General features: G+C 40.1%; 1 protein-coding gene and 1 long non-coding RNA gene across 11 annotated transcripts in view; one reads left to right on the top strand and one right to left on the bottom strand.

The window, feature by feature from the left end:
- Positions 1 to 16,407, bottom strand: part of DAAM1 (dishevelled associated activator of morphogenesis 1) — a 179,277-nt gene that overhangs the window by 71,660 nt on the left and 91,210 nt on the right. For 2 of the 10 annotated variants that reach the window (XM_089907770.1, XM_089907768.1), the window contains exon 2: positions 242 to 293. The exons of 7 other annotated variants lie outside the window; for them this stretch is intronic. The gene's annotated coding sequence lies outside the window, so the exon portion shown is untranslated. Of the gene's footprint in view, positions 1 to 241; positions 294 to 390; positions 528 to 16,407 lie in introns of all 10 variants that reach the window. One more of the 10 variants, XM_089907769.1, reaches the window with a different exon arrangement.
- On the top strand, positions 217 to 14,680 carry LOC149750301 (uncharacterized). The gene is made up of 2 exons (XR_016392182.1): positions 217 to 13,189; positions 13,313 to 14,680. It is a non-coding gene; the product is annotated as an uncharacterized LOC149750301 (long non-coding RNA).

The raw sequence follows: 16,407 nt of genomic DNA, 5'->3' as shown, positions 1-16,407 counted from the left end.
AAGCTCATCCCTGTGAACCAAATCTCCCCCTCCTTTGTGTGGCTTCTGGAGTCTGCAGTGATACACAGACACAGGCCAGAAGGATCTGAACGCAATTGTTCTCCGAGGTCCCCGAAAGAGCACTGGACACAGAGACTTGCCAAGGGGGAGGCTTTCTCCTAAAAAGTCCATGAAAGAGATCACTGATGGAAGGGTAACATGTATAATATTCCTGGAAGGGTGGGTCCTCTGTATTACTAACCTCAAACACGTATTATTCTTTGAGTCATCTGTCTTGGTTCTATTTACTTGTTCTAGAGAAACAAGTGGAAAAATACACAAGCTTGTATAAACTGTACTACTGTAGTTGTAATAGAAGCAACTGTAAAATCCAGCACATACAGAGCTTACCATGCATCAAATGCTGTTCTGCTCACTGCGCTCTTCATTGAATCTACCCTGTGACGTAGATGCTGTCATTATACCCATCTTACCGAAGAGGAAACAGAAGTAAAGGGAGGACAGATGTGTTGCTAAAGGTCATCCTGCTGGAAATTTAGAGGCAGTGAGAAAGAATCATGGCAACCTCTTTCCTAAGATTAGACCTCAGGTTAACCACAAGCAATACACATTGAGTGCAAAGCTGGCTTTTCACTCTTCACCACTTCACTATAAGAGACTCAAACATGGTTAGCGGCCAAAAATGAGTTCACCTCTCCCTAAACCCTTAGTGCTACATTCAACATTTCTGAATATTATTCTAAGGCCTGATGTCTTACCCGGGCTACCTCTGAACCCTCTCTCTAGACTTTCTGTGGGAACTCTTCTGCCCCTCTATCAACACCTCATCTATTGTAATGTGTGCATGCAGACAGCACTTAAGAAGCTTTTCCCTAACCTGTTCTCCCGTTCTGTTGTACACCTCATGTTATCGGCTGTCTTCATGGGGATTTCTCAAGAGCCCCTGAAGATGAGCCCATAGCACTGACCAGCTGTGGACACTGAAATTGTAAACAAAACCCTCCCTAAACCATGCACCTCTAACCCTACTTTTGGCTACCTATTTCAGTGATTCCATTAGAACTTTTCTCTGATAATAAGCAAGAATACTGCCTTCATTCTGTTCTTTTAAAAAGTTGCTTTTCCCCTCTCTTTTAAAACAGATTGTAGGTAACCCTTAAAGACACCTAGAGGAGGTTGTCCTATGGGAATACAAGTTCTAGCAATCACATTAAATGCTCTTTTCGTTCTACCTACAGAATGGATAATTCATATTAATATCTAGTTTTGTTTCTTCTTGAAATGTAATAAGCATTTAAGATATATGCCTATCTTTAGAGGATCTATTAGATTAATTAGAATTGAATTGATATAAACATTTTATGTTATTAAATTCTCCACTGATAACTGGTTTTTGAGAATATGTGCAAACATCACTTATATTCAGAGAGATGGTATGATGGAAAAATGACCAGATAGGCCATGCAAAGATGAGGTTCCAGAACTTACTTGTTGGTTTATTCAATCAGCATCTCTTGCTAAGCTTGAATATCTTTGGGCCTTGTTTTTCTTCTGTTCAAAATAAGAGGTGAGACTAGACCATTTCTAAAGTCCCTACAAGCTCTAAGAGTCTACATGCCTCTAATAGTGAGATGCCATGGAAAACACAGTTTGTTACTATATTTAGTTTGAGGGCCCAATTTTTAAAATCAGTAATTAAAAAAAAAATTATGTTGTTCAGTGACTAAGTTACAAAACCCTTAACTTTCAACAGCTAATTCCTTTACAAGGTAATTAGAGGGGGAAAAAAACTCCTCAACATTAATTATTTTATTATTTGTCTAATCCAACTCATCCTGTTTTCTTAGTAGCTTGACAGTCATCAATAAGAGAGTATTCATGGACAAAATTTCCTGCTGGATGGGTACTTTGACACTGCCTTTGCTTTCAACCTGCACTGACTACAGCTTTAACCTCTTTTCTTGGTTTTCCACTTTGCTCCTACAATCTCAAACTCTGAAAAAACAACAAAACAACAAAACAAAAAAACTCTTTGCTAGTAAAGGGAACTTGTACAGTGCAAAGGACCTTCAAGAACACTGATTTTTTTTTTGTTTTTGTCTTTTTAAATCAGGCTCTAATCAACCAACTCATTTAGAAGGTAAAGAAATACAGTCTATTTCTAACCTCACTTCATTTCCGACTGACACGTTATTCACTCCATATCTCTGGTCAGTGGCTACTAAAAAAAAATCCAAGAGATCCTTCCCCATTCTCTTTAAATGTTCGACAGTACATTTGTTTTTCTCAGCATCAGTCTGCCCATAAGAATAAATTTTGCATTATTCATTTGTCTGCACTCTTTCTGAAGTAAGCATTCACAGCTATATCCCAGACTTCTGTCTCTCGCTTCACTATCCTCTCTCTTTCAATCCAAGCTGACTGTATTCCACTTCTTCTACCACCATCAACGGACAGGCATTTGACTCCTCAGCCACTCGCTACCTTAAGTGACTTCTAGGCAGGCGAGGTAAGTAACCTCTGCATGTGACTCAGTTTTAGTTTCCTTTTCTGTAAAAGGGGTGCCTACCTCATAGGGTCATTGTGAGGATTTAATAAGTTAATACAAGTAAATAAAGATCTGGGAACAGTACACACAGAAGTGCTCAATAAATGTTAGCTAGGATGATAATGATACTCTTTAAGGATCTCCAGCTATGGCTATTCTAAGTCCTTGTTGCTAGGACTGAAAAAATTGGAGCGGTTTGGAGGTAAATTTTGTCAGTAATTGTTCACATTTAAAACACACACGGCCTTTGTCAGTCTACTTTCAGGAATTTAGCCCATGATTACATTTGCACAGTTACATATTACAAAGATTTGTTTCACTGCAGTGCTGTTTGAATTAGCATATAATAAAGTTAACAAGTATATGGAAAGGGGAATGGTTGAATAAACTACTTTGTAGCAGTAGCAAAGAATGAAGTAGAGTTGTGTAATGATATTAAAAATGACCAAGTATATTATGAAGGGAAAAAATGCTTTAAAATATTATTTTCCATCTATAGAAAAAATATGTACACTACAGACAAACATTTCTGGAAATAGATATAATAAAATTTAACAATGGCTACCCCCTGGGTAGCAGTAGGAAAAGTCTTTTACTTATAAACTTCTGTATGATTCAAACTGTCATTTTACTAAGAACATGCACTATTTTCACAATTAAAATAGAAGTAAGTTTGAAAGCATTACGTGTTCTGTTAGGACAAGAGCTCTGCTTTTTCTAATGTTCTGTGTGACATGAGCAACATCAGGTCGAGACTCTGTAACATTTGCGGTGTTTCTGTTCTCTATCCCTGGGGCACCCCTCTGCTCCCTACAGCAAATTATTTTAAAACATTTCTCTCATTATCTCCTCTTACTGGATTTTCTATTTCTAAAACAGACTATTAACCCTAATATCAGCTGTTTATGCAGACAAAGATACTGAATGATCTGGGCTAAGGTGTATGTACCCAAGGCAGGCTAACACTTTCTAAAATTTCCACACTTACATATTTGTGTTGCAAACAATTTCTTGGTAGCAGCTGAAGTCTTTCAGTGACATAAGTGGGTCTCAAAGTGCAGTTTAAACATGAAGTCTTAATGTAAAGAATACTTCTTTTGAAATTACCACAGGGAAAATTTCCAATAGGATCAAGTAATAGTATGTAAGACCTGGTACAGTTTTTCTTTAGTTTAAGATGCTCTTAGAAGGCCCAAAATAGGCTGTGCAAAGGTCAATCAATTGTAACGGACACGTTCTGTGGTTGTTCACTAGACCACAAATCACAGGCAGAAGCAACATGCACTTGGCCAGCAAAGGCCATAAATATCCATTCAGTTACAAACCCATGAGGTTCTTAGATAATACTTGTTAGGAAATAAAGACACACTATTTAACCGTCTAGATTGGCTAAAAATCTTCTATAGCGATATATAATAGTACCATTAACTCAAAAACAGTAGAGACAAACTAAGGTTTAACTAAATGAATTTCAACAGCAGAAAGGTACTATTTCAGTATGATACAAAGTAAACTTCATTCTGATAATGTTCATTACAGGACAAAGGCAACTAAACACTAATAAAAACCTGTTCCCTTTTTAAAGAAGATTCTCTTAGGAAACATGTTAACTATGATCATATAGGCTCAAGAAATGCTACACCTTGTTAATGATCAAAAGAGTCACCTGTTGCATTAAACTGTCATTCATATTCTGGATTTCATGGGTTCAGCCCCATATACTAAGGAACACAACAGATGTTAAATAAATTCACTCTATACCTAGAATTTTTATAGAATACTAGGCAGAAAGGGCCAGACAGGTCAAAATATTTTATTCTGTTAGGTGTGTCTCCATGATGTGTGTGGCATCTAATAAATTCAAGTGAATGATAGGAAACAGATGACAATGCGGGTGAGACCAGGTCCAAGGAACAGGGAAGGAAGAGCAGGTAGGATGGAAGATGGAAAAATATTTTGCAGAAGGCCTTGCTAATGACTTCTGCTAATTTTCCCTTCTAGCTCAATAGTAGTATAATTAGCATCTTCTTGAAAGATGGCCATGATGAAGTATGGTACAGCCAGCTTCTTCTGTAAAGGGCCTGATCATACATATTTTCGGCTTTGTAGACCACAGTCCGTTGCAACTACTCAAGTTCAACTCTGCCCTTGTACAGCATGAAAGCAGCTATAGATAACACTTAAAGAGTGAGCCCTGCCATGTTTCAGTAACACTTTATTTACAAAAACAGGTTATTGGCCAGATTTGACCCACGAGCCATAGTTTGCCAAACCCTGTGCTATATTAAGCTTGGCTCTCAAGAGAGCGGGAGTACATCAAAATTCTTAGTTGGTCACCAACTATTTTCCATGCTTTCTCCTCTCCTCGAAGCCACTCTATGTCCAACAGCCCCAATTAAAAGTTAGGATGAGCACATAAGTGTGTGGAACTTGCCCAGTAATGTGCATTTCTGCAAGATGAAGGAGCAGGACCTGCCATGCCTGAAAAGTGTACCTTCTTACCAAGCTCGTTGCTTCCTGAAATCTCACTTTTAAAAACAGCACAGAATCATTAGGTCCTTTAAATCCTGATATTTGCCTCCAGCTCTTTCCCTCTTGTTCTTCATTCATCGGGAAGAGAAAACCTTGTAGGGTCCACAAACCTGAACTCCTGAGACAGTAGCTTTACTCAGGCCTTCCACACCTACCTCTGACCCCTGGCAGTGGGCTGAAACTATATCCTATAACCGAAGTTTGCCAAAGGCAGGCAGTTGGTTTCAAAAACTACTTCCTATGTTGTCACATTTCAAGATAGTCAAGTGGTTCCTGGGACTGCCAAGCCTGGTTACATTTTTTGGCCACTGCCACAATTACACATCAAATGCATCTGCTGCCCAAATCCGGTTGGGCCCACACAAGGCCTGATTACAGAACAGCATCTTCTGCATCTGCCAGGAAATCCAACACCGCCTCCTAAGCCTAGAATGTCAGTCATTTTCTGGAAAGACTGGAGGGTGACTCGCAATAACAATGGCTTTCACGTTTAGCATCACAGAAGAAGAGCAAACTTCCTTCCCCATTTTTCCTAATGCTACAAAACATCTGTATGTTTTTAAGGCAAGCCATCATGGAATTACATAGCTAGGTCTTTGACCCTAGAGACACCCTAGTTTGAGTTTCTCCTCACAGGGATCCCTTATAGAAGGTCACCGGCAGGTGATCGATCATATGTTCTCTGAAAGAAGGCTTCAAAGGTCCACAATTGTTTGGAACCAGCACTCTCACCGACTGTCAGAAAATTCACCTCATAACTGAATTGACAGATGTCTTCTTGTAACTTCAAGCACTTGTTGGCCTTAGTTTTGCCCTTGGGAACTACATGGAATAAGTTTTTAATTTCTCCTATGAACAATAACCCAGCAAACATAGAAATGATTTGAATAAAGCTATGATGTCCTCCCAAAGTCATCTCCTAACCAGGCCAAAAATTCTCCACTGACTGAATAGCAAATGTTTATCTTCCTCAATTCATAAATAAATCTCAAATTTTCCATAAGGTCATCACACCCACATGTCTACTACTTGAAAAAATAACCCCAATACATCCATCTGAATTCCTATGAAAGGGCTCTTCTCACATGCTTGTCGGTGATGTTCAACTCTACACGGTCTCTACTGAAAGGGCACTGGGAAGATATCCGACCAGAATGTCTCTCCAAGGGGAAACAGAACAAGTTCTTGCTTTCCTGATGGTCCACAAAAAATAACATTTATGATTTAGAATAAAAGATACATGAAACAGAGGTCAACATGGATAGCCCTTATTTTATCAAGCATACATATTTTTAAAAAGTTAGACATAAACTCAATAGTAAAATTGGGTTTCTTACTATAAGACTGAGGACACTTTATCTCTAAAACATAAATATAAGTTAACAGAAATGAAATAGAACCTAGGCTCACTAGCCACCAAGAAACTTTAGGGAAGTTTAGACTCCTTTAGGGCACTGTTTTTCAGGTCTCTGGATTATACATCTGCCGTCCCTGTTCCCCGCCTGGACGTGCATCTCTTCAAACATCATAGGAGCTTCTTCCATGTATGAAGCCTGACACCTCTTCTGACCTCCTGAGCTCTGCTTCTTCCCCTTCTCTGGTGGATGCAGATACAAAGTTCAGTAAAACTGATATACAACGCATGTTTTCTCACAGAGGGCTTCCCACTATCATACGATGTACTCGTTTAAAATTTGATAGAAGATCTCAGATTACTTAAAATAAGGTAGCCCCTCGATCAGTTCTCCCCGAGTTAAAATTCTGTACTGATAAAGGATAATTTTTTTTAAAGGTAAAATCATGGCATGAACTCAGGTCAAAGATTTTGTTGAACTCATTAATAAATGAGAGAGAACCAGTAAGATGTTACAACAGGTTCAAAAGAAAATTCAAAGAGCAAAGATATGTATGAACATTGGTTTACAAACAGATGCAAAACTGGTCAATACGGCAATCATCAATTGCATCAGACACAAGTTACTTCAATGGACAAGAATCACTTGCGCTGCTATCAGTTTTTTTTAAACAACTTGCCGATTTGTTAAATAGCTCAAAGATAGTGAAAAGTGGAGATCACTCTGAAGAGTGCTATAGACAGGACATTCAGCAATTTTTTTCTGGCATTTCAATATAACTACAGCTTAGCAAAATAAAATATGTATGACTGGTTGTATGACTGGTTGAAGTCCTGCCTGGTTGAAGAGGACGTAGTCTACAAAGGTGTTAAGGTGGAAGCCAAGCTGTATGACTAACACCTTGCACCAGACTCTCACACCTAAATTACACAAATGCTCAGGCTTGCCCAAAGCTTTTGCTGAAGAACACCTACCCTATCTTGACCACTTCACCTCAATTCTACCTGTTTCCGTTGCCTTGTCTAGTCTGTGTGGCATGGTTTCTATTTGTGCGTCCACTGAGACTATTCTACTCTATCCCCCTTATACCCACAGATGCACCTGTTTGTCTATCCTCCCCAGAAATTTGCTGGGCAAATAGCTGGAGTACTTCTAAGAGACTTCTTGTACTGCTCACCAAAAAAAGCAGTGAATTCAGTGAGTTTAGACCCTCTCCCCACCTCCCCTAACCCCACCCCCAGCCAGAAAGAAAACTACGCTTGACCACTGTTCCCTTAAAAAAAAAAAAAAAATCAGGCTTGTGCTACTTCTCGGCCAGCTATCATTTTTGTTCTCCCCAAAATCACCTACATCAGAAAAGCAAGAAAAGGGTGCCACTTTAAAGACATCTAGTCTCTCTGTGGGAATCCCAGCAGTGAAACAAAGAGTAACAATGTGACTCTGAGAGTAAAGAAGCCAGCTACATTTCTTAAACAGCTCAGAGGCCCAGCCTGTTTCAACACCCTCTTCTTTCCTGAAAAAGCCTTGGCTGACTTTACAGAATTGAAATCTTAAAAGTCGTATGCTACAGGATCCTGGGGGAAAATGCATTTCATGTGCTAATATAGTTAAGAAAATAGCCACAATCCTTACCTAGAACTAAAAGCTGAGACTTTACAGTCCACTTTCCAAACTACGAGACATTTATTTTATTTTAATAAGTCACTTCTTTGGCAAAGCATTTCACGGCATGGAATATGACTGGAGCCTAAACATCTCAATCAGTGTAACTCCAACATCTGAAGCCAATTTTAGATGACAATTTCCCTTCATTTTCATGGCAAAGAAAAAGAAACAGGCCCCAATTATTATTTTCAGAAATGATACAAGCCCACATCCCCCTGTTGCCTATGACACAAAGGTGTGTAATGACATAAAGCTAATTACTTCTATGTAGCTTGTTAAGAGTCAAGTCTTTGACCCATGTGTCATCTGGGAGTGCTACAGACCCAGGTACAATTTAGTCCAGCTGGTTGGTAAATTAACATGTTTGGACACACATCACTAAACCCTCACACAGTGTGGAAATCCAATCAGTGGTGTCAATGGCCTTTGTTGCCTCACATCTTGCTACCAGATTTGCTACCAGACCAGCCTTTCAGAATGTTGTAAAGCGGGTTTTGATGTTCTGTAACATGCTCTTGGGAAAACAATCAAAGTGTGTTTATGATTTGCAATATAATGCTTAACACGAGGCCATAAAGAGAGGACTTTGGAAAATAGTAATTAAACTATGAAGAGAATCAGGGGAAACAGTGAGCCCGTAAAGGCATATTCCACTCAGGAAGCATTCTCAGGATGCCTGTGAAAAATGCTATGGCAGGGTTAACTGTCCCCTAGAAGGAGAGTCATAACCATATTTCTGATTTTAAGCCATCGTTGGCTCTACAGAATACAACTGAATTAATGACAGCATTTTTGGCAAAAGAAAGAAAAAAGAAAAGCATCAGTTGGAAGATGTCACTGTCTTAGAAATGTCTAAATGTGAGAATGTGGGGGAGTACATCTTAGAAACTGAGGAGATATAAACTGCTTTTCCTGACATACGGGGACAGATGAAAGGATGCCATCTTAAGACTGCTCCAGTCAAATGCTGTTCCATAGTGCACTAAAGAATAACAAGAGAATTTAAGACACTAATTTAAAGTTGGTATTCTTTGGTAGACTTTCTACTGTAACCCGTTTCTAGTTCCACACATTACTTGGTTCCCAGAGTGTAAGGAATCTGGAGAATTCTGCATAGAAGTTATTAGTGGTACATTCTAACTTACACTGGAAGTTCAAAGCTTCTTCCTACTTCCCAAAAGGGAGAGGCTCTGAAATGCACCAACCGTAATGTGGATTCAATAACATTAGGTGTGCTAGAGCTATTAGTGAAAAGAATGAAATGAATATATACAGAAAAAACTCAGGAAAAGTGGCTTTTTTACTTCTTTGATCTCTCTTACAAAGTGGATACTTCCTTCTACTGATATCTTTCATAAACCCATCTCCTGGAGACGGTGAAGTCAGGCAGGCTTTGGGTGGTCTTTTTATGAAAGTAAGTGCCATAGCATCTAGAGAATCTGAGAGAACCAGGGAGAGATGCAAAGGCAAGAAGCATGGAAAGTGATACTTGTGTACAACCCTAATCTAGGCACAAGGGTAGCCTTCATGGGCAAAGGAGGGTAAATATCTGCTACAAATGCCACATTCTCCCACCATGTGTCAGGGCAGACGGTGCTATTCAATTACCACGCTATTTGTACTGAGATCCTTCATAACCTCCAAATGCTTCTCAGGGCTCCAGGCTTCAACCCCTAGCTCTTTAGAGTTAGTCATCAAGATAAATCTTTTTGCCATCTCTGCTTGGAGTTATTCATAGTGCACTCAGTTAACCAGGGAAGGAAGCCACAGTCCAAAGGAAAACTGAAACAAAGGATGTGCGTTGGTCTGGAGTGTCTCATGAGCTACATATCCCTGGGCTGGTGATAACTGGAACAGGCAGCCAGTCCTGAATTCTCATATGTGAGCCATAGTGATACCCCTTTCCAGAGATATAGTGATAGCTGAGAACACTCATTTAATGTGCAATTCTACACCTGCAGATTGCGGAATTTTGGAAATGCAATGGAGCTGTGCCTATGGGCTTCAACACACAGGCAAGGGGCTCAAAGGGCCTCACATAGTTGCATTTGGAACCTTGGTCCACAATAGCACTGTTGACAAGTACTCTATGGCAAAGACTGAGAGCTCCAAGATTGTCATGTACTCCAAACTCTGCAATCAACACCTGATGGAATCTGTCCTGTAGCCGAGCTGTCAAAACGAATCTGCTTAAGAATTAAGATTTGGAAGCCAAAGATAGCCGCTCTGCAGTAGCTGAGAACGACTGCCCTCCCAGGGCCTCCATTCAAACCCACAGCTCCAAGTCTCTTCCAGTGACTGGAGCCGAAGCAGGAGTGTTCTCCCCACAGTGGGGCACCGATGCAGGCATGAGTGACAGCTGTGGTGTGAAAGCTGTGGTGTCTGCTTCTCTAGCCCCCATTCCAGAGGGGAAAATAGAGCCCCACGGGACATACAACCCCCATACTCTCCATGACTCCGTATTAATTGGTTTGTCCAACTAAGATAACTTTCTTTGTCTCAGCTATATATTGCTTATTTATTTTTATTGTTCTTTGAAAGACTATAAGTGAACGTAAAGCACAGGGTCACTCTCTTCCACCCTCTTCCACCCTGATGTTCCCTAATTAGAGGGGGGGCTTCCCTGGTGGCACAGTGGTTGAGAGTCTGCCTGCCGATGCAGGGGACGTGGGTTCGTGCCCCGGTCCGGGAAGATCCCGCATGCCGCGGAGCGGCTGGGCCCGTGAGCCATGGCCGCTGAGCCTGCGCGTCCGGAGCCTGTGCTCCGCAACGGGAGAGGCCACAACAGTGAGAGGCCCGCGTACTGCAAAAAAAAAAAAAAAAAGAGAGGTGGCATCCACAAAGCAGATTCATGGAGGATGGACAGACAGTGAGTTACCCATCTCAGTTACTCAATATCTGAAGCAATCAAGGAGTACAAGAAAGGGGAGAGGCTTTCATAATTTGTATAAAGAGATGACTGAGATAAAGGTGCTCTGGTTAGAGGAGAAGAAAGAGACCAATTGTGTGCTTTTCCAGCCACCGCCAACATGCCTGTTTGTGCAGACGTGCCGATTCTACACCAGCACTTTAGTCACCCACCAGGGAGGTGGCGGATACCTCAGAGGAACTTCCTGTGTTTGGTGATGGCATATATCAGTCAAAAGCTGGCTAAAGATGGAAACACAGTTAGCCTGGGTCTGGACCTGAGGGTGCAAAGAGGTCTAGAGGAGAGGAAGAGTGAACCACACACAGAGCAGTTTCCTTTGTAGTCAAACCAAATAAACATAATGCTGAGTGAATTGTCCATTTTTAGGTACTTGTAACATTTTGTACTTTGGTCCAGCTTTAAAGATATTTGAATGGAACGCTTTCATTTTCTAAACCTTGGGTTTTTCTTTTTTAAATGAAATGTTTACTTCCTATTCCAGGAATTTTTACTTTAATTTGATGGGCTAAGGTATATGGGAGAAAACTGAAGAACTTTAATGACAGTGTCCTGTACCTGAAACATTCAAACTTACATAAAATGACTGATCAGGGCAACCAGACACTAGTTCCATCCCCTCAGACAATACCAAGCCCTCAGATGGCTGGCAACTAATTCACTGCAGGTATACGCTATTACAGCAATTGCTTTGGAGAGCAATTAAAGGTAAAAATGTTCAAACCAAATGACCCAGTAATTACATGTCTAGGTGCCTATCCTAGAGAAATTCTTGAACACATACACAAGGATGTTCACTGCAATGTTTTTAAAATAATGAAAACTTGGAAATAGACATTATCCAAAGGGGGGATAAAAATAATTAAACTGTGGCATTTTCATATAATGGAACATTATATCATAGTTAAAATGAAGAGATACCATATATTGTCTATGAATATACATTCAGAGTAAGATAATATATATATGGACAAAGAAAAAAAACACATATCACTTTCAGAATAGAGGTCACCTTTCAGCTTCAACTATATTTATAATGTTTTATTTCTTAAAAATCCATGGTGAGTATGATAAAATGTTAGCATTTGTTAAATGTGGGTGTTTCTTACATTCTGTACTTTTTTGTGTACATAAAAACTCCACACACAGAAAAAATAATCAACCGGGAAATACTAGTTTATTGCATGATTGAGTAGAAAGTTATAAGAAGTTTGTTAGTTTTATTTTTTAGAAATTTTAGAGAATGCCAGTTTATTGGAACCCAGAATGTCCACTCTGGTAATTAGGTTTAAGACTCCTAACAAGAGCAGCCACTGTGAAAAACAGCATGGAGGCTTCTCAAAAAACTAAAAAAAGAACTAACATATGACCCAGCAATTCCACTCCTGGGTATATATCCAAAAAACCAAAAACACTAATTTGAAAAGATACTTGCACCCCAATGTTCATAGCCACATTATTTATACAATTGCTAAGATATGGAAGCAACCCAAGTGTCCTTTGACAGATGAATGGATAAAGAAGATGTGGTACATATACACAATGGAATACTACTCAGCCATAAAAAAGAATGAAATTTTGCCATTTGCAGCAACATGAATGGACTTGGAGGGCATTATGCTAAGTGAAATAAGTCAGACAGAGAAGACAAATACTGTATGATATCACTTATACATGGAATCTAAAAAATACAACAAACTAGTGAATATAACAAAAAAGCAGCGACTCACAGATAAAGAGAACAAATTAGTGGTTACCAGTGGGGAGAGGGGACAGATGGGGCAGGGGAGTAAGAGGTACAAACTACTAGGTATAAAATAAGCTACAAGGATATATTGTGCAACACAGGGAATATAGCCAATATTTTATAATAACTATAAATGGAGTATAATCTTTAAAAATTTTGAATCACTATATTGTACACCTGTAACTTCTGTAGTATCGTACACCAACTATACTTCAATAAAAAGACTCCTAACAATAACAGTATCTGCAACTGTGTTGAAACGTTCTTTTACTATTTCCTCAACACTGACATTTTGTTTTTTTAGCTTAGTTTCAGAAATCATACAGCTAGAATGCACTATTGGATTACAATGCTGCAACTTTGAACAAGTTTTGTTGCTGAGAAGAGAACCTGTAAACCCGGTTCATTTTGACCTAGTAAGTTACTCATTTGTGAAAATTGACTTGTTTAATGGAACCTCTTGGTGTTGGTCTAAAAATATTCTTTAATTGTCTTATTTTGAAAACTGAAGATATTTATCAACCACTTATGTTTCCTAGGCCACAAAGAAGGAATTGTAATGTTGTTTGCAAACCCAATGAAGTGAGCATCTCCACGGGCTGCCGTGGGAAGCAGGGACTAAGTGTTGTGGTGGCACATGGGTGAAAGGAAGAAAGAAGTGGACTGGAGTCTGACTTCCTCTTGGCCTCCATCGTCCAAGACGTAAATTAAGGGTGTTCCTGAAATCAGATTCAGAGCTCTACCCAGAAGTTAAGGGACTGCCGTTGACTACCATTGCCCTAGAAACTGTTGAATTAAATGGGGCCCCTTTTTACCAATTTCTGATGCTCACAATAAAGACTTTCTTGGTTTCTTCCCTTATTCTACACAATGTATCCTCCCGTCTTACTATTTCCACCTCTGAAATGTCCTGTGAACAACTAAGGGAGAGGTGCTTTTGAAATACTCACTACTGTTCTGAGAAAACCAGGTATCATTATTTACCAATATGGAGCTGAATCCCAGGCTAGCATGAATGTGAACAAGCAGAAAGTCAGTCCATACCACTGTTTCATTTATTGTCACCATCACTGACATTGCCAGTGATCACAGCTAACACTGACATGTCCCAAGTTCTCTGACAACTTCAAAATCATATTTTCTCAGTTTTCACAATAAGCGTACGAAATTGACCTCATTGTACAGACGAGAAGAGAGAAATGAGAGGGGTTAAGAAATACGTCCCAGGTCACACAGCTAGAGAATCAATGGGGTATCCTGCCTTCTCAGCTTACCCTTTGGATGGCCTTTGACTATGCAAAGTCTTTCTCATAGCTATTACTCGGCTTCTATTTATCTCAGAAAAAATAGTGTCAGACACATTACGCTATACTTTAGAACAACTGTGAGGGACAAACATAATTTAGGAAACCTGCAGGCAGATCCATTAATGGAAAGACATTTGGAGACAATCCACCCCAAGGGGAGGTTCTCTCACTGGCAGTATCTCAAGCCTGAAAAACAGAGAACTCTACAGAACCAGAGTATAACACCCCAACAGAAGAATCCAGAAGATGTCTGCTCACTTCACCAAGCACCAAAGAAGAAAGGTAGATATGTTTTGGTTCATTCTATGGGCAAGTTTGCTCACTGCTTCTTCATTAATGAAGCTGAGTCAACATTAATGAAAACACAAACTGTGAGTTCACGACCACCTGGACACTCCATGGCAGGGGTGGCAGTAGGCACAGCTGGAATGATAGAATTGGTAACACTGGGAGGAAAAAATGCCCCCAAACTGGTATTATTAAACAAAGGGATTATAGGAAGAGGAGGCAAATAAATATTCATGAACCAACTGCTCCCTTTTTCTAAAAAAATAAATTTATTTTACTTATTTATCTTTGGCTGCATTGGGTCTTCGTTGCTGCACGCAGGCTTTCTCTAGTTGCGGCGAGTGGGGGCTACTCTTCGTTGCGGTGCGTGGGTTTCTTATTGCAGTGGCTTCTCTTGTTGTGGAGCATGGGCTCTAGAGCGCAGGCTCAGTAGTTGTGGCTCACGGGCTTAGTTGCTCTGCAGCATGTGGGGTCTTCCCGGACCAGGGCTCGAACCCGTGACCCCTGCATTGGCAGGCAGATTCTTAACCACTGCGCCACCAGGGAAGCCTCCAACTGCCCTTTATTGGGGTACAACTTTGGTTTAAGGGCTGCCAGAGGCAGAGAATCCTCAAATTTTGTACTCCAATTCTAAAATCTGGTGCTCATTTTGATAGCACTGGCTTTTGTAACAAAAAGAAAATAAAGACAGAAAATGGGTCACTGGCTATGAGATTATGCTACTTAACGGGGAAAGGGCCATGAGAAACATGCCTTTAGTGGATTTCTGGGCAGAAAGCTGAGGCCATCTCATCAGGTCCAAGAATCACCAAGTTTTCACAGTTACTGCTTAAAGAGATCAATGGTATTGAAAAACTCTGGGTGGTTTACAGATTCACCTTTGTTTTAATCCTCCCAGGGAAGAGTAAATAGAGAAAGTAAAGGGCCCCTGAGCTAAAGAAAAAAAAAAAAAAGCTAGGGTTGTCTCTACAGCACAAGCACTGATTGCATTTTAAATAATATTTATTTTTCCTCCTAATTTCAAAGAGCAGTATGTGGTGGCTTTGTAATGTTCAAGTAGGCTAGGCTGAACCAACTTGCCTTGTATCTTTCTGCATAGGGTGAGCCACAAGAGAAATTCAAGGGAGACGTGGAGGGTGGCAATGAAGTCGCGTGTGTGTGTGTGTGTGTGTGTGTGTGTGTGTGCGTGTGCGTGTGTGTGTGTGTGTGTCTGTGTGTGTAGCTCCATGACTAATGGCTCACGCTTCTGCAGGACAGGCAGTGAGAACTACCACAGGCTTCAGTCTGTCCCTGTGGGCTCCAGCCTGTCCTTGCTCCATCCCCACTTTACATCCACCCTCCTTCCCAACTGCCTACTCCAGGGACATGAAGCAAAGACAGCAGCTTTAGGGGGAGTGCTTAGCTAGCTTGCATGATTATATAAGGGTTAATCTCTTTGCTTTGTGTGTGTGTTTCCCCCAGTAGTCCTGCTTTTCTGACTGAAACTGACAGATATAAAATATACTCTACACATTTTTTTTTAAAGAGCAATTTTATTTTTGTAATCAGAAAAAAACAAAACAACCTTATCCCAAGGTAGGATGGAGAACAATGCACTGTGGAAAATTTGAGAAATATTTGTATAAAGAAGAAAATGTAAACCACCCACAATCCCACCAAACAATGGTTTCTGTCTGCCTACTTCTATATCTACTCTTTGCAAACTTTTGATCGTACTGATTATACAGTCTTACATCTTTTTCTAAACCTTATCATTACATGCTGAGCAGTTTCCCATGTCATCAAAATTTCTTTGAAAGCATGACTTTTCAGTGGGAGCAAGATACTGTTACGGTTGTGTACGATAATACAACCATCCCCCTTTAAATTGTTTACCATCACTGGCTTTCACAGACAACACTGCAAAGAACACCTCACACATAGTTCTTTGCCTGCATCTTTTATCATTTCCATGGGATCGACTCCTGGAAGACGCATGTTTCAGGCTCTGGGTACGTATTATCAAATGGTTTTGGCCACCATCTTTAGGTCCATCAGCA

This window comes from Delphinapterus leucas, chromosome 2, assembly GCF_059928025.1.
Source record: "Delphinapterus leucas isolate spDelLeu-1000000601 "Yukka" chromosome 2, BTC_Dleu_Yukka2, whole genome shotgun sequence".
Classification (NCBI taxonomy): Eukaryota; Metazoa; Chordata; class Mammalia; order Artiodactyla; family Monodontidae; genus Delphinapterus; species Delphinapterus leucas.
Note: the sequence above shows the minus strand (reverse complement) of the source record. Positions and strands in the feature narration are given on the sequence as shown.